General features: G+C 38.8%; 1 long non-coding RNA gene across 1 annotated transcript; it reads left to right on the top strand.

The window, feature by feature from the left end:
* The first annotated feature begins 968 nt into the window (after positions 1-968).
* On the top strand, positions 969-11,920 carry LOC308222610. Its single transcript, XR_013957196.1, has 3 exons — positions 969-992; positions 9,377-9,590; positions 11,849-11,920. It is a non-coding gene; the product is annotated as an uncharacterized lncRNA (long non-coding RNA).
* The last annotated feature ends 7,687 nt before the right edge of the window (positions 11,921-19,607 follow it).

The following is a 19,607-nucleotide window of genomic DNA, read 5'->3' as shown; positions in this document are numbered from 1 at the left end:
AAGGTTTGACACATTAATTTCCTTTGCAGGGAAGCAGTAATAGTGGCATCAAATGCCCATTCATCAGTAAAATAAAAACACTCTACTGATTTCAATATGTTAAGCTCCTTAGACTTCCATGTGAGATATATGTATTGCTGTAGTGATCACCAAGCCACATAAAGTATAAATCAATACATAGTAAAACATCTGTGGCTTGGTGAGTAGTCTTTCTGTTCCGCATTTGTTCACAGTGCTGGCTAGTCATGCCTCTGTGCCTTCCCCAAGAATCACTGTTTTGTCTCATATGGTGGCTGCAATGACTGAGATAATTAGCAGAGTTGCTAATGTTTTAAATTACTTTGTGTCAGACTCAGCGAATCCTGAGTAGATAGCAAATTGGCCTTGTCTACCTGAGTTTCCCAATGAAATGAAAAGTAATTAAAGAGTGTCAAAAGTACTGGAGGAGGGATAGCCAGCGCTATAAATATGGATAAAATGATAGCCATCGTTGTTGTGAGTAGCTAGACCAGCTAATCATTCATTTGCTAAACAATTCACAAAAGCTGACTGAAATCCAGAACAAGTCATGCTGGGCTTGAATGTCCTGGTATCTGATGATCCATCTGATGATTCTGATTGCCAGAAGGGGAGAGAGAATAAGATAGCAATTTGCACCATGGCAAGGCCCTCAATAGGTTTTTCATATTCTTTGCCTTCTTGACTCTTTCCCCTACCTCTTTCTTTACTTTTGTACCACTGTTTCATGAGTAACATCTGAATGGCTTGTTGGGCCTGCTCCCCAATGGGCATACAGCTCACCCTTCTGTCTGCGATCCTTGCTTTTTGTTCATGCTGCTAGTTATGGAAACTCTAAGCTATTTTTTATTTTACAGGTACTTCCTGAAAAAATGCTGATGCATTTAATGATTGGTTTTGTGGATTTTCACCTGGCCTAGGATCAGTGACCTCTATGATTCAATTGAAATCTGAGGCAAGCAGATCTCCAAAAGGTATTCACCAGTTCTGGTAAGCCAGAACTCACAATATGACTGCAGAGACTCTGCTGCATAGGTTTACTATATTGAGTCTTATTAACATGCATGACTGTACAATATTTCAAGATCAGAGCAGTTTATTGAACTTGCAGAAGGGATATCTGCCTTGTGTCTGAAAGATATAAGCATTAGGGTGCTTAAAGTCTGCCTTTCTTTCCATGTGTTTAGAACACATCTAGATTCCTTTTTACCTCTTCTCTTAGATAAATCCCAAGTGATCTATATGAAATGACCACTGCTGCAAAGAGCAGTGTTGGGCAGTAACTGCTTTGAGGGGACTGTATACACTTAATGATAGTCCTCTAAATTAGAAACATCTGAAAATATTGTGTCAACACAAGCCCAACCTTGTCTAGATAAATAAAGCAATCATTTGAGAATTTCGACTTCTAAATATCAGTCAGCTCTTTCTGAAGCAGCTTAGTTTAAACCTCTAGGAAGGAGACAACCCTTCTTTATACATGTTCCTTCTCCTCCCCTTAAAGAAAATCTCCAGAATAATTCCAAGGGGTGAGAGTGTAGGTTGGGGAAAGGGGAATATCTTTAATACAAATCTGGTGGTTTTTTACTATAGGTGTGTTTGTAAAATATATTTTTCTGCAACAGGTTATTATTAATCTTTTATTTTAAGATCTTGTGAATTTTAATTCTCACAGTTAGAAGCCTTGATAGCTGTGACACAATGCTTGTGTTTGGAAATACTGGAATGAGGAAAAGTTAGGGAAAATAAATTATATTTTCAAATCCCCCCCGAGCCCACCTTCTTTGCTTGCTAATTGTTTGGGTTTTTTAAGGAAAATGTTTTGATAAAACAATGTGTTTTGCAAGTTCAATATTTAAAAAGCATTAGCAGCATAACACTAGAACAACAAATTCTATGAATCACAATGTGAACTGTAGGTAAGTTGAATAAAATTGTTATATTATGTAAATGCTGGGTTTTTTACATATTGGATAAGCAAGGTGTAATGCTACTTATATTGTAATGTCTCATCTTACAGCTTATTTTTAGGGGATGTATTTTCCTTCTTTTAGTCTATGTATTTTCTCTGCTTCTCATGTAGGCACTAGTCCATGCTCTGTTTAATTTATTGTTGTCTTTAACATTTCTCGTTCATTTATAAAGCCAAACCCTCGTAAACAAATACCAGAACAGGAAAAAACTGTTAGAATACATTTCAAGTATTGTGAGTTCAGTGCTAACCTTCTAAATTTAATATTTTTTTTCTACTTATATTTTCTGAGCATGAAAAGGTCACAAGTCATGAACTTATTTCCAAATTATTTCCAGATAAAGTGAAAACTTATCTATAGCATCGTTCTTGTCATTAAAGACTAAAGATGCTGCATAAAATGTATGCCAACATGAAGTTCATGTTATTGTGGAGTGACATTAGCCTTAAGACTGTCAACACATATGAATGTTTGAGCTTTCTTCGTCCTTCGGTGGAGGAGTTGGAAATCTGTAAAATATCTTAAAGTTACATTGGATAAACGAATGACTAATATATTACACGACTATGGCTAAAGGGAATCAACTTCCTGACTTCAGCTGAAAGGCCTTTTGTCAACAACTGTAAAAAATAAATAAAATACTCTGCCACAGCCCATGATAGCCTGAAATAGATGGCACTTGGTGGAGAGATTGACCATATTCAGGTGAAACACTGAACAGCCGTGGGTGGTAATGAGGTCAGTGAATCCTATCAGTTGTACTTCTGTGCGATGCACGCTTTACCAGTTTCACAACTTTTTTTTATATTGGTGTGATCAGAATAAATGTAATCATGATCAGAATATAATACAAGAATAACTATATATGTACAAAAAATGACATGTATCATTCTATATAAGCAATTGTCTAATGCATAGAACAATCAAATTCATAGCTCAAAAACCTTCACTTGTATGGTGGATCTCAAAATGGAAATTCTTCTCTCTCTGCATGTATGTTTGGTGTTTTCTGTGAGGCGGCTGTCATTTTAACAAAAGTGACATGCAGAGTAAAGTGGAAAGGTCCTGTTTCAACCTGGGAAGAGGGTGGGGCAGACAGCTGAATTGTTCCGTATTTTCTATGAAATCTTAATTGATTAGACTATCACCTTTATTCACCGTAGAAAGACTGTCTTTCTTTATGATGGATACAGCAGCAGGAGAGCAAACTGTTGGAATTGGTATACTTTGTTGCTTATCTGAAAGGAGATTTTTTTGCCCTAATTTTGCACAATAGTAGAAACTTCCTTTAAATCCCATTTTCCTAACCAGTGCCTAGAATAGCTCTTGTTGTTAGATTCTAAGGACTCTATTGTGGCTTTTAAGCCAGAGCCCACAGTAGGGGTTGTGGAGGGATGCACCGCCCCAAAGAAACTCCTAGAGGGTTTGTGCTTGAGGACAAATCTGATGATAGAAATTAAAAATGGAACAGACCATTGTAGATCATCCAGTCCTCCCATCTGCCAGCACAGGATTTTCCCTCCCAGATATTCTTAATGCATTGTTCAATGTAAAAGTCTCAACTCTGGGAGTTTCCAAAGCTTTGCTTGGAAAATTTTTGCCTCCTTTTTTCCCTCAGAAGTAGGAGGACACAGCAGCAGCCTTGACCATGTCTTTTAATATATATCTGTGTGTACTTTGGACTGGCTTCTGCCTGCTGGCTGGTGTGAATAGGGGCCAGATGGGTACAACTTTTCTCTTTATAGTCTCCAGATGACTTAAACATACCACGTGATCCCTGTGCCCTAGGAGGAGATTTGTAACTGCTTTAAACCATCACCTGTCTTTTAATGAGTGTCTCAGATTTTGTAAAGTGCGATCTAAAGTCTAATTGCTCATCTCTGTAATGCAGTGAAGTTAATTTGTGGTTCAGTCAGAAAATTTTGTCCTAATTTTCTGGGTGGTAATTACTCTCCCAACCAGTGAAATTGGCTTGAATGTTCCAGTGCATTTTGTTTACTGCTTAAAGGCTGATAAAACTCTCATGTTATTTTTCTTTTGGGGAGTAATAATAGTGTATTCTTCAGTCTTGCTAACTGTTGATATTTCAGTCTTCCAGAAGGATTCTGAAAGATTTCAATTATCAGATATTTTGCAACGCTATCGTAAACGCTATTGGAAAGCAGACACTGGGTTTTCACATGTAATTCAAATCTGTAGTGTAGATAAGACCTCAATCCTGAAGAAATTATCTTGTGTTTAACATTATTACACATAAGCAATACTGTCAGATTTACGAAGATTAACTCAGAGCTTGATGAATCCATGGGATAAACACGTTAATGTTGAAGTATGTTGGGATTTGCACTTCAGACAGTGTCTGTGAAGTTGCCAGTGCTTTCAAATTAGTGTTATGAGTACTGTAAATGGGACTGTGTTCCGTAAGGACAAACATGGGAAGTCAGTAATGTACAAAATCTGCCAGTAGTGACTATAATAGTCGCAGAAAAACCTGAAGGCTTCATCAAGATTTAATTTCTATAGAGGTATTTGCCAGTGTTCTTTAAGAAACAGTATGTGAAACAATATGAAGTCTTTAAGCCAAGAGATTGGAGGTTGATGTTTTGGAGGAGGTAGAAGCAGATGAAAAATTGGTTAGAATGGAACATGTCCCATTTCCTTGATCCCCATGTAGTAGACCTGAGAAACATGAAGATGTTTTCTTGTAATGCATGTTGCATAAGTTATGCAGGGCATAAAGTTTTATTTGTTCAGTTGACAAGCCACTGTAATGTTTTGTAGGAAAAAAATGGTTTTGCTTGGGCACTCCTTGAGCCTTGTTCAAATGAACATTGCAGCTACTTAAAAACAAGCAGGAAGCCATGACAGTGAGATCTTGCTTTTTTAATGTAAGTTCTCTCAGGACAAAGCAATAAAGATATTTCATTAAGAATTCCAGGGCTCAAAATTAACAATTTCTGAGCAGCAACTTTAGTTACATTATCCAGAGGTAACACGGTCTATATGAATAACACTTGACTTAGGCTGGAGCGCATAAATAAAATTATCTGATTAATGAAAGCATAGGTTGAGTCCTACAAAAGGACTGTTTAATTTTAGAGTCAACGGTATTCTCCATTTTTAAAGCTATAGACAGACTTTAGGTAGGCAAGTCAGGTTCCAACATCTAAAGTTCTTTGCCAGCTTAATTAGCTGTCATCTGGCTTTCTAATAGTTTCAGAATCTGATATCACATATTCCAGTTTGGTTGCTGTGTTGCCTGGAAGAAGTTTACTTACTTGTTTACTCTCTGCCAAATATTTTTGAAGACTGTATGTACCTACAGTTCCCAGCAGTTTCTTCACTACATTTTGCACACTTGTATTCACCCCTGCAGCGACCTCATGGGCTTTCTGCCATCTGTCATTGTTACTTTATTCTAATGTACAGCTCAGCCTCACATAATATATGACTTTGCCTGATATTTATTAGATAGACAGGATTATTGCCCACAGATGGCTATGGTTCGCAGCCAGAGGCATCTTCACAGAACTAGTGGGAAGAGATTTATTCATGTGGTCATGTGACTTCTACTGTAAGCTAATTTTAGTACTGGGTTTCTCTTGACAAGTTAAAATGGAATGAGAACTCTGGGTCAAATTTATTCTTGCAGGAAGTGAGGCAGTTCCGTTGACTTCTGTTGAGTCATACCTGTATGTCAGCTATGAAATTAGCTCTCCATTTTTTTTTTCATTAGGAAAATAAAATATATGAGAGCACATTTTAACTGCACTGCATGTGGGCAGCTACGAATATTTCTGATCTTGAGGCTGTACCTTCAGAAACAACAGAAAAGATTTATCAAATCATACAGTTGTTGCCAGTAGATGACATTGTCTGCCAGCTTTACATTTTCTCTGCTTTTTATGGGCCTCTAGAGTCATATATTCTGTCATTCACAGTGTGAGACTCAGAACATTTCTTTGGCAAAGTCAGGGAGACTGGCGTGTTGAAAGTGAGCCAACACAGTCAGGTGGTTTCATTTGTATTTGATTTCGAGACTAGTTCTTACAGAGGATAGGACATGAAAATAGTATTGTACCTTTTTGGTGTGTTTGTTTCATTGCTAGTGAAATAGTTGCTGCTGGTAAATTTAAGTAATCTCATTGGTAATAAATACACTGAGTTGAATTAGTGGCTTTTCTAATTTTTAAGGATTCTGCTCAGTAAAGGGCAGCCTTAAGTGGATCTTTGTAATAGCACTGCAACTACTAATACACAGGTCAAAGTGCCTACAGGTTTTCTTGCTGTAGACTGAAGCAGAAATTCCCAGCCTCCAGATTGTAATCTATGGGGAGTTTATTAGCAGTTGCGCTTGGAAGGAATGGCATTTCAAACACAAGCCATCTGAAATACAAGTAGGAGATTCTGCTACAGGAAAGCTAGGAACAGAAGCAGGCATAGGAGCTTGCTGCAGTCTCGCCCTGCAAAATGCTAGGTGTTCTTTCTATTCCACTGAGAATTCAGTGGGAATTAGGAGCACTCAGCACTTTCAGATTCACGCTGTAATTCAGGAATGCCATATGTAGTGAAATATGTTAAACCAAAAGATTGAGTAAGTAAATATGCCTGGTGAAGTTCTGCCATCTGATTCAACAGCAGAGTTATAGCACTGATAGAAATTCGTACTACTTGTCATTATTATTTTTGTTATGTCAAACATGATATTGGCGATTATTTTTAATGTTTCGTTTTTCTGAAAGGTAAAGAGAGAATGGCTGTATGTAGGGCATTTCCAGTTGTTTTCTTTGCCAGTCTGAAGACAACACATTTTGTCCTTTTACTGCCATTAAAGTTGGGCTGGCATAGAAAAGAATGCAATATATGCCTTGCAATGCAGTAGAAAGCACTGTTTGATGTATTACTGGGTCAGTGCATCTAGATTCAAGTTCGCTGCTTCAGGTGCAATGCCTGCAGGTTTTGACCCTAGAAAAAAGCATCCCCTCACCCTTCACTACAGACATTTCTAGAAGGCATAGGCTAATTTCAGGTTTGACATGTCAAGACATGGAGAAGAGTCATTGACACAGCAGGTGCACTTAAATATAACTGTCTAATTATACAGTGATGCAAGTTTGCTCCCAAGAAACTAAATGTACAGTGCCATGGAAAACATGGTTATCTGTCTATCATGCTGCTAAATAGGAAAGCAGTCTTCAGCAGTCAGGCACATTTCATGTATGAATTCATAAAGATCATGGTGGGGTAAACATTTACATCATTCCCATTCTTCGAGTATGCACACTGTGATTTCCCTTCTGCAGGCTTGGGGGATTGCAACATGTATGCACCTTACTACGGAGAAATATAACTTCTGAAACTTGACTGAGTATTTTAAGGTCTGATTTCAAACTTACTTAGTTTTATCTGAAAGTTCTTCAATAGAATTTCTGAATCAGTTTAAAATTCATGAGAGTAATAGAAAAGGATAATAGAGCAATGTTTTTCTGCAGCTACTGCTAGTCTAATTCTGGCACACAGGAAAGGTCACTGCTTGTTGGCCTGGGGCCTTATAGCGTGTAGGGGGTGTAAGGCAGATAGTTTACTAACATGGTCCTGGCTTGAGGGCATGTTTCAGTGATATGTGTTTTCTGCCCTTCCCCCATACCCTATAGCAAAATTCTTTTTTCAATTGCCAATTCTGCCCTAGACTAATAATGCTTTATCTGTATTCAGCTGTTGAAGTCTAAGCAAGCAAACAGATGTAGAGAAATGGGAAATGTAATAAAATATTATCTTAATCAATAATCAGAGAAGAATTGTTGTTACCTATGCAGAAAATCTGAGTAGTAAATAACAGTTACTGCATCATCAATAGGTCATATTATTTATTCATTTACTTTCATGGTAAAGTACAGGCATTCGCAATCCTGCCTCTTATGTGAAATCTACAAAGTAAAATTGCAGTAGGTCTGTCGCTTCCATCTTTTGCTGCCTGTTAGTTCAAACTTCATCACATTTCCGATCTTTACTGTACATTCAGCCTTCTAGGGTTTTTTCTACCTGCTTTTGCCATGCTTTTACAGCAGCCAGGCTTGTATTTAAGCTAGTAAGGTTGACTCTGCAATGTTAACAGCATTCAGAATTGTAATAATTGCACCCAGTGACCAATAAATGTGTCAAGATAATATGTATTGCCCAAACAGCCATTACAAAATTCACAAAATTTGCTTAGCACTCTCTGAAATACACCTGCTAAGAAGTAAAATGTTCCTGTAATGTACACATTCAGTCTAAGATTGCCTTATTAATGACTCTACCTTTAAATGCCATCTTCTCTCAGCCTTGATGGAAAAAGGCTGTTTGTTTTGAGCACAAAAGGAAACATTTACTGAATGACAAAATGGATATTCAAAGCAATCCAGAACAAAGACAGTGAACATTGTATAACAAAGAAGATGAGCATTCATGGTGAATCTTTTTAATATCTGAGCTTGAGATCTATCTTCAGTGAAATACTTTGGTGTTCTCATCAATCAACCAGACACAAATTACAAAGTGAAGGGTGTGACTCATGCACTTACTGGTACATTCAGCCAAAAATACAGAGCAGAGCAGATCCCATCATTTCTTGCTTTCCAACACTGTCTCTGGCTCTCAGCATCATTTCACCATCACCACCCTGCCAAGAGTTGCTATCGTCAGCAGTTCCTAAAATGTCACATATGCAGAAACCATTCATGAACCCCAAACTTATCTTACACATTTTTATTTTTTTTTTAAGACAAGCATCAATCCCATCTCCTTTCTGTTGCCCATATTCGTTTATACTCTCACTCTCCAAGATTCCAATGCCATCCCTAGCCAATGCTTAGGCGACAAATTATTTGGAGTCAAGATATTTCCTTTGGAGGAGAAAAAAGTTTTTGCTTGTTTTTTCATGTTAGTCATATTCTGAAGAGTCTACCCTGAATCTAGAGCTGTGAAAATGAGCTCCTTTATGAGCAAGAAATACAACAGATGGTTATTATGTGACCTGGTATAGCTTCTGGGCCAGGGATTTATAGTTATGTCTTTATCCTGATGCTTTTTTCTCCTTTATGTTAAGGTTGTGTTCTCTGCATAAAGCATTGCTGTCTCTGTACTGACATCAGTTTCTTAGAAATTATGGTTCTTTATTTGTCAGGGTTTTTTTGCAGATTGCTACAGATCCTCCCCAAATTTGACTAAAATATTGCTGTGCCAAGATTTTCAGATTCTCCAAATAATTTTGCTAATTAATTTATTGCTTAGTAAATGGTGATTTGCAGGTCATATTAGAAGCATGGGGATTATACATCTTGTAAATATTTAGAAAATAATTACATACCCAACAGCATTTACTGTTGTGGCTTACTCCTATACAGTGGGACTGCATACAGCTGAAGAGAACAACCCCAGATGTCTTTTTGAGAAGAGTTTTGTGCAAGACAGAATTCTTCTGAAGTCCAAGCAAAACTTCAGGGAAATCTCTTCACTGCTCTTCACAGACTGCTGATTCTAGTAATTGCCACTAGAAGGCCTAATCACACCCGTTGCTGGAAACTGTCGTACCATCGGCACCTGCTGCTTTACAGCACGGTGAGTACTTTTCTTGTTGCACAATTGATCCATCCTTTTCATTGCTTGGCAGTCTTCCCCTTACCCCTTCAAACAAATATTATTGTGTCCTGGAGAAAGAACATTAAAAGGGTGCTGGAGCATTCCCACTTTCAAATGGCAGTTAAAGGTGTCTATAGAGATCTGTCATGCTAGAGGGATCATTCTAGTATGCAAGTACTTCCTCCTCACATAATCAGGAAAAAGCAGCCACTCGGTAATTTCACGTTTCAGGTTGTCATATGGCTCTTGGCTCCTTAGAAACTTGACTCACTCCAAGGACAACAGCCATTTGTTCCTGGTGTTGAGCACGACGCAACCTTTCTGCACCCTCCCCTGCTTTCTTTAACGGAAGGGCAGAGGTGAATTCTCAAAGAAAAGTGCTGATTATTAATTTTTCATTGAACTAAAAGAAGATCTGCAGGAGTTTAAAGTGACTTGCTGGTACTGTTCAGAAGCGGAGAAGGCTACAGTTGATCAGATCCGGTATGTTCATGGAAAATGGTAGGGATTACTGTCTAGAGAGGTTCTGGAACTTCTAGATAATTAGGCCAAAACTGCTATAATTTTAAAAGACATTTTTGTGCAAAGATACTACTATTACACTTTGTAGTGAGTTTCAGAGCAACTCACTGAGTTTTTTGAATATTTTTTCTGATCAAATTGTTCAGCTGTGAAGAAGAGAAGGCAAAAATAAAACCAAAGCTTTGGGAATAATATACATGATGTGGGCTTTAGCTGCAAATTCATATCTGGGTCCAACTTTTGAATTCCTGAAAGTTGTGTCCTCTTTGAACTGAGGATTTTCGTTTAGATGCACAAAGTAGTTCCAGCAATTTTTATGCAGGCCTAATTAGAAGCATAGTATTTCTATGAAAGAAGAATATGAAGTTGAGTTTTTATTTATTTTAAAATAAAATCCTATGTCACATGGAATGAACCAAAGCTAACTGTAGATGCTGTGCCTACACCAATGGACAAGTGTAATCACTACTATTCAGACAGTACAGGCCATATACAGATTAAGCACTTTTCATGACACAGAAGGAGAGAGCATGGCCACAAGCATTAGTCTGATATGGTCTCTAGACCTAGAAAGGGTGAATATCTGGGGGCCAGGGCTATGGATTTACTCACATAATTAATGGAAGGTCTTTTTTTGGCTACAGTGAGCTTGCACTTACTGCTGTTAGGAAAAAAGACTATGTCTCATAGTCCTTGGGCACACACAGATCCCAGCCCTGAGTTTGGGAACATCACTTTCTTTTCGTTGATCACTCAGTAAAGTATCTTGACTGATCTCAGATACTATTGTAAAATTTATTACTTATGAAAGTTTAAAAATGGGACTAGAGTGCTGGCTGTTTATTGTATTATTGTTAATAAAAATGTTTGTGAGGACTCCATTAAAGCCTGTTATTGCTGGTTTTTTGTTTAAGGCTTTCTGCTCATTTTAAGATTGCCTGCTGATACCAGTCTTCTCAGCTTTCTGTAGTATATTTAATTTACAAATGCAAGTGCCTGGCCTTTAGGTTTTTTAGCAGGAAGTATATCGTATCACAGGTGTTATATGAAAAAAAGTTCCTTATTTGTGTTCTTCCACAAGAAAAAAGAGTGTTCCTTTATTACGTTTAAGTTCACTTGAGTCTTCCATATAGTAAATATTACATCTGTATTACAAGATAGGAACCTGAATATGGTTAAGGATTTCCCATTTGCCATGTCTTCGCCTACTAACTAAATGTTGTAGGCCCTGAAGTTTCATGCACTGCAGCCACACAGCAGTTCTCTGTTGTTAAAAGTTTTTGGTTTCCATGAGCCATACTATTTCTGGGATAATCAAGATTCCTGAGCAGAAGTTTTGACCAACCAAGAGTGTTGCTTTTAGATAGTTATTTCTTCTCCTGCTCCTTCCTTTTTTTTTTTTTTTAACTTGGTTAACTTGGGGTTTTTCCTTTTCTCTCCCCCCTAAGAACCCAAATCTTAAGGTGCAAAATGCTTCTGAGAGTTTAGTAAAAGACATATCAATCTCCCTATTAGGTTTCAGTTCTTTCTTTTTTCTCTAATTTGATTCATAGTAGCATGGGAAACCCCACTGATCTGGATCCAGTTTTAATTCACAATCAAAAATGAAAAGGCTTTTTGTGCAAGCACTGTCCATTCCTGAAGCTTTGTGCTTATTCGTAGTTGGACTTTGGCATTTTGGTTCATTTTACTTTTCATTTTTTTGCTTGAAATAGGAAGTGAAATGAAAGGAAGTATCATGGGAATTTTTGTTGGCAGCAAAAGCAGGATGCACAGGGGCTTCAGACATGCATGTCTTCCCGCCGGCTTCAAAAGACAATTTTAAGTGCAAAGCAAGTCAAAGAAGTTTGAGGTAAGTCTGACAACAGAACTTCTGGATATGAAGCTAAGCCTATGACCATTTCAATTTTGGTTATTTCTATTGCTGTGTGCCATAAAAATATTTATCAAAAGTAGCATGTTTCTTGTGTTGCTTTTACCCTGTTTTCTGTGTAATTGATTATTTCATGGAATTTAATAACTGATGGAGCAAATAAAAAAGCAATGCTATTTCCTTCTTATTTACTTCTTTGACTTGACCAAAGTTTACTCTTTGGTCTGAAAAAATTCCGGATGTTAAAAGGGAAGTGGATATTCCTCTCCAGATATGAATTAGTTTCATACAGTAATAGAAGCAGCAGCATGGGTAGGATAGGTATGGCATGATTCAAGAAGGCTTGCAAGTGATAACATTGAAGTCCAAGTGACAGTAATCTACAAAGCAGCTCTGCAATCAGTGGGAGTGTGGAGTCCATCAGATGGTACTAGCACAGTACAGAATCCAGAGAACAAACAGTGTGTTTATTTGGCATAACTGAGTTGAGAATCTGATTGTAAATAATCTGGGTTGAACAAATAATTCATATTTGTACATGGCCTTATGTAGAAGTATTCTGCTGGGCACTGGCTCAGTCAGTACTGAAATGCATTTCTCCTTGGGCTGGAAAGCAATAGCTATTCTGATAAAAAGCACTATGGAGATGTTTGCTGCTGGCACTGGGGAAATGGTGACACAGCACACAATTTCTCATTTCTCAGTACGGGACACATCAGTCCCAAGCAGTGAATACTCATTTCCCTGGTGAAAAATGGCAGCCCAGGAACACAGTGCATTTAGCATATTAGGGTTATAAGTATAACATTAAGTCACCAACATTGCTTTCTCTGGTTTGTAGGAATTTATGAAATATTATTTATATAAATTCGGGGGGGGGGTTATACCTCTGGGAGGTGTGGTGCCAAACAACCTCTCTGCCTGAAATATTATGATCTCTTATAGTATGATATTGTACTGATAAAGTAATGTGGTGCTACTAGTAGGTTGTGCAAGAAGTAATAAAGGTAAGTTTTGAATTGCAGTTTTGTAATTATTACTTTTCAGTGCCTTAAGGGCTGTGTTCTTCTTGACTCTCGAGTTGATATGCAGATAAGAAATTGGTAGGCTGAAGTCAAAGCATAAAAACAACTGCAAAATTTTTCTATATGCGGAGAATTAGAAGATAGCTATACTCATGGGCTGGAAAAGGAAAGGAGGAAACAAAAGGAAGGTTACTGATGGGTAGATACATGCTGATCAGATAAGGATGACCCCACACCTCAGTTTCAGTGCCTGATCCTACAAACTCCTCAGACCACCCCTTTAGTTTATTTGATTTACATTATTAGATATAGCTCGGATTTGGCTTGAGAGACAGCTGAGTACCTGTAGGCAACTTCTGAATATGTGAACAGAGCCTGGGCGAGGAGTGCTTGTCTCCCCATCACCCCAAGCTTGAACCATTTGCCGGTCTCATCTCACCAGCTCTACCCTTGTCTCCAGCCCAGCTTTCTTCACACACAGCAGGCAGCCATCTCTGTGAGCTCAAGGAACTTGTTCCTGGCAGCAGTCCTGCCACGGAACTGCTCCTGGCAATGAAATTCCCCATTCCATGCCTTGCATGCCCAGAGAGGAGAGAGGCCTGCCTGACTTGCCAGCTCTCACCTTGACTGTGCCCTCAGCTCTATTTCCCTTACCTTCCCAGACCCTTCTCCTTTCTCCAGTACAGCTGGCAGGTGACCATGGGGCCTGCCTCCCACTGGCTCCCTGGAAAGGGAAAGTCCCATTGCTCTGCTTCTGACCTGTAGAGTCTGAGATACAGGGACTGCGGCTGGGAAGTGTGATGTAAGAGATGAGTCACCAGCTTTCAGTGCTGTCTGCTCTGCTTTTGTTCCTCCCATCACCAAGTATTTATATGGCCTTTACCTAAGAGGCAGGGGGATTTATGTAAGCAATATGCCAGAAGGCCTCTGAATCCTATAAACCATGTAACAGACAATGTTGTGAAGATGAGCTTGGTGTGAGGGCAACTTTGTACTCCATGCAGGAGGGAGCTGGAAGGCACCAAGTAGGGCAGGGAGCTGTGCACTCAGGAGTGCATTTGCTATCAGGATGGGGCTCCTTTGCTGGGACAGAAATGGTGGAAGGGTGTTCTGCCATGCTGGCATAAGACCTTCACCTTGAAGGCAAGGGGCCTGTAGGGATCCAACCCCGTTCCCCTGGATCAGTAGGGATAGACACCTCAGAGGCTGGTAGAGGACTGTGACCTATGTTCATGCACCTGGGAAGCCAGGGCATGTGGAACAAGCAGCAAGTGTTTGGCCTTGGCCAGACACTGCTCTCAGAGGGGCAACCCAAAACAGCATCAGGAAACTTCCTCTTTAGCAGTACCCTGGAAATCCAGGTCACACCCTGTGTTTTCTTCCAACACATGATATTTTCCAGGTCTACTTTAACATCTGTTCAGTTCCTTGGGAGCTTCCGTTTCTATCTGCACTTTTGTTCCCACCCACCCACAGAGGCTTCCACCCTGGTGGATCTTTCTTTTCATTTGTGAGGGACACACGGTTCCCTGAAGAACCTGCCTGTGCTGTCCTAGAGAATCTTGCAGACACATTAAGGTGATTTATCTTTTCGCTAGGGACCTGGTGACTAAAGATGTGCTATAACAAGTATGCCAATTTTATTTGTATTAAGGCACCTCAGCCTCATAGTTTGGTAAATTGTGCTGAATTCAGTGGAGTTATTTTAAGCCTACACGTTTATTCAGTAGCTTTGATTTAGCCTCTTCATCATTTACTTGTTTGTAAGAATTATCTGTTCTCCATCCACCTGGAGCTTCTATTTTATTATATTTTGCAATCTGAAATTTGGCTAAAAGAAAAACCCTCAAGGTTGACAAGGACTAGGATTGACAGAACTATGGCTCTTTGAAATCCCTGTTGTCCATTTAAATTTTAATGTTTCTATCATTTGTTCCTCAGAGTAAATTAACAGCCATGGCAGTGTGTTGGGTTTCTTTTCTGAAGTCAAGACTTTAAATTTAATTCAATAGCCTAGATTTACAGCTATTCTATATTTCACAAGGCAGAATCAATAATGTGACTGAAGTGAAGAAGATAAAAATTTATGGTATCTTGCAATTTAATGGTTGAAAAGATGCAATTGGAGAGATCATAAATTGTGAAGGAGTTTATGCTTCATTGCTCCTGATTCAGTGCTTGCTGTTAGAACTTGATTTGTGACTATTCACAAGGTGTGATTAATGGTGTGATCGATGCTTGCTTCAGTGCAGTAAAGCAGTTGTAATGCTCTTCATTAGAATAAATAAAATAAATTGACTGAAGCTTTATAAAAACTGTGTAACATTTAAAATCTAAAATGTCAATTTTTTTTTTCCTGTTACAATTTAGGTTTCTTCAGGCAGTTTCCACCTACATCACATCACTCATTGTCATTCTTTTTGGATATTATAGAAATCCATGTGGGTTTGGGTTAGCTTTATGCAAAGCTCAGTGAAGGGGAAAAGGGAAGAAAAAAAAAAAAGAGTTGAATAGGGCTGGCTAGAGTCTAAGATTTTCTGGTGGCTGTGTTTTGCCATCCTGCAAACATACATTTATTCTCCTTTAACACATGCAAATTTAAAGGAACCAAGGCAGAAAATGACTCTTCCATACACAGCTGTATTAAAACCAATAAAAAATTAGTAATTTTCATTGTTTTTCAATGGGATGGATGTATGATCAGCACCCTAGCAGAGACAATGAAGATAAAAGGGCTTTTCTGAGTGGTGTGGTTTTTTTGGTTTAAGGATGTTCATTACATAATCCAATGCTGTCTCACAGTATGCTCTAAGACAGGGGAATATGAGAAAACTGCAACAACCATGAAAGGCAATAGAATGCAATGATTTTGATGTTGTCATTTGAAGAGTTGGTCTTCAGGAGATGCAAACAAGAAATAGGGTAGAGAATGCCCTAGGATGCCTTGTACATTCCAGTTAAGTTTCCTGCAGTATATGGATTCATTTTGAAGTAAAATGTCTAAGTTTAAACATGCTGCGTAAAACCTGGGGAGTGAAGATACCGTACTGTGAAATTTAGGGAAAACTCTAGTGTGGCTTGAATCTAGGCTCTTCCATTTACTGCAGGTTTGTTTGCTTTTGATTGCCTTATTGAGAGATAAGCCTTGTAATTAGCTGGAAAATTTATCAGATTTCCAATATGCTCCCTTGCTCTGATTTTCGTCAGTGTCTGTTGCCATGTGTGTAGAGATTTCAGCTTTGTGTTTGATTTTGACTGGAATTATAGGTAAATTTAAAGCTACCAGACAACAAGGCACCATTTTAACAACAGCAGTGAACTAAGTATTTTCTATAATTTGTGTATCTTAAAATATGCTGTAGCAACTCCAGGCATCAATGATCATGTGTTTGCTGATTGGAATTGCAAAGAGAATGCAAAACGTAAGGAAACTACAAACATTTTTGAAATGTATAGCTATGTCAAATTAGTGTTTCTATTATTGCACACAGTATTTACAGACTAGCAGTTGTCACTTTACAAAAAAAATATCTTAAGATAGATCATATTCTGTCTGTCAGCAGTCTGGCAGAGATTCAGATATTAACCGCAACTCCTTCTGACAGTAAACACATAGTAAAATGTGTGAGACTATAATGTAAGTAGATAAGCTTTTCTTTTGTAGATAATTTTTTGCTCCCTCACTGTCAATTGAAAAACCAGTAATTCACACACACAAATGAGTTTCTGTGAGTCATAAAACCTGCGTTTGGTAAGAACAGACATAATGTAGCTGCAGCCACAGCCCCCAGAGCATTATAGCTGAAAGATCCCAAGGGCCACAGTGCTGTAGTGGGCAGAGAGGCATAGTTAAATGAGGCAGTCGTGGTTACTTGACCCAAATGAATTTGCCTCTATCCAACAACTATCCAGAAATGCAGGGCTACAAGGAAATGTGAAAACTCTACTTGTGCTTAACAAAAAGGGAGGTTAACTTGACCTAAAACTCCACCACCGCGCAGAATACCTGTGTCCCCACTTGTTTGGTTTGGGTTTGTTTTGTTTTTCCCCAGGAAGTTCATGACCTGTCCAGCCTATTAGGTTAATTTGAGAAGGAGCAATAGCAATAAAACTGAGCCTTTAGACAGAACTTGTTGTCTTACATCATCATTACCAAAACAGCCATCATCAGTCTTGTCTTGTAGAATGGAAGACTGAAGCATTGAACAATTTCCTCTAAGATGAATGCCAAATTTCTTGCAGTGTCCTTACCATCTTCTCGTTAGAGTTGCACCCTATTCATTTGGCTTTTGTGTCCGTCTTGTCAATGAAGAAAACCATACCTATTTAGAACGAGCTCCAGAAAAGATGCTATGACAGGATTTTGTTTGGGATTTTTTGCTCACTTTCAACTATTGAAAAAAAAAAAAAAAAAAAAAATCTGTTAAGTGGGTATGTTTGCAGTTATTTAGGAAGTTTGCAAATATATTCAGGCAGGAACACATGGGCTGTATATAAAAAGAAGATTTTGTTACGAGACTGATGAAAGCCAATTTCATTGAGAGCGCGCCCTATTTCTTCAAATGTTGCAAGTGAAAAGGGAAGGGATCAGAATGTGCCAGGTACTGAAAGCAATGTAATACTGGAGAAGCAGAGTATTACTATGTGAGGGGGTTTGAGGGCTGAGCAATAGTGCCTTAACTGCTTGTTGTATCTAATCTAACCTCTTCAGAAACAGCTGGACTCTACAGCGTGCTGTGTATGGACATTGTCTGTTAGCTCTACCAACACTGGGGGTTTCACCTGGCAGAGGAAGCTTTTGTGAAATAGGAGGTGGCGTGAATTGAAATAGCTCTTCCACACTGCCTTTCACAATAGACTTATTTTTTTCTTTTTTTCTTTTCAATTAATGCCTTTCTGCATTCTAACTTAGTACACTTCAAAGTGGACTAAACAAAAAAGTTACTCTTCAGACAGAAAGAGATTGTTCACACAGGAAACTACTGCAGAATAGCTATTCCTGTCTTTTTCTGAGGCAGGGAGGGGGAGAATTCATTAGTCGCTCAGAAACCTGGCTGCTTGGAATATGGAGAGGATGGATTTACTAGTGCTCTTCATCATCATGGCAAAGGTAGCCATGTAGCCCATTCTCCAGCTTCACATGTCCATGATATACCATGTGAACATTCAGACAGTTCATGCCTTCTATTTTTTTTTCCTTGTAAGGAGAAGTTGTAGTTTCTTGTCCAAACAAATATACTTCCTCTTTGTTGTTGTATCTTCTGCAAATATCTGCTTCTCTCTTGCATCAAATATTTTCCTGTTTTCCCTTTCTTTGTAGCAGTGACAGTGGTGAAAATTTAGCAGCACCATCAAATGCTGGCTGCTTTCAGTTGAGGTTCTTAAACAGTTTCAAGTTACAGACAGAAAAACTGAAGCATGGCACAATTTACCCGAAGCTACACTTTGAGCCTTTTTGCAGGCCCTTATTTCCTTAAGCTTAATTCTGCATTCTGTCCAGCGGGCCATTCCAAGATGGGGAAAATCATGCCTCTCTACCCAATGGTACCTTCTTGGTTTTTGAAGAAAGTGTTGGCTCTGCTACCAGTAACCAGCAGATGCATCAGTACTAAACCTACTTTCAGCTCTTGTTGTCACTGTTGACGTTTAAAAGGTTACCATTTCTTCCTGTTTTGCTGTTGCAAATTTGAGGTGAGCTGACAGGATCTATTTGTTTGTTTCCTAGGAGAAAGCACAGCTTTGGCCAGGTGCAGGTGTATCATTAGGTTTATCCTGCTCCTGTTTGATATTTACAGCTTTCGTGAGAGATACTGCTACTAGTAGGTGATCATGCTGTTACCTTCTGATGAAGTGCAACTCCCTCAGGTAAACAAATGATTGCAGAACTGTGTTTTGCATGTGAGGATTTTGTTGTTTTTTTCTTGCTTGCTTTTGCTAACCAGTGGAATATAATAGAAAAAGAAAACATTGCAATCCTGAAACCCTTCTTCCATAGCTACTGATTCAGTGACAGAAGGATGTAGCTGTCAGTTACAAGGAGGTAGGAATCGTGGTTAGGGAAGAACAAATGTATTCATGTAGTAGGGCCAGAGATGAAAACATAAGCATTGCCACACTGCAGCTAACTCACTGTGATCACTGTTGTCCAGTCTTACATTGTTTTGTGAGTGTATAAATATGTCAACCCATCTGAAGTGGACACTTCTAGACATGGAGTGCTACTCCATTTGGGGGGGGGCGGGGGGGGAGCAGGGGGAGAAGGAAGTGCCTAACAGTGCTTTTTTTTTATTTATTTTATTTACCTGTCTTATAGTTACTTCCCCCTCGCACACTCCCATCAAGGGAAGACAGTGGAAAAAAGCTAAACCACCTGCTATGCTTGAATGTCCAGACAGCAAAGATTAAGGACAGAGAGAAACAGAATAAGGGTGAAATATCTTCTGTCATTTCTGAGACAGTCTGATGCCTCGATAAGGGAAGCAGTAGGGCTGTCCTTGTTAACGCAAAGGTGCAGAATTCAGAGATGAATTCCACCCCCACCTTTACTTCAGTATAGAACTTTAGTTGCAGTATCTC

Source organism: Psittacula echo (assembly GCF_963264785.1).
Source record: "Psittacula echo genome assembly, chromosome: 6".
Lineage (NCBI taxonomy): Eukaryota > Metazoa > Chordata > Aves > Psittaciformes > Psittacidae > Psittacula > Psittacula echo.
This window is presented reverse-complemented; position numbering and strand designations above follow the sequence as displayed.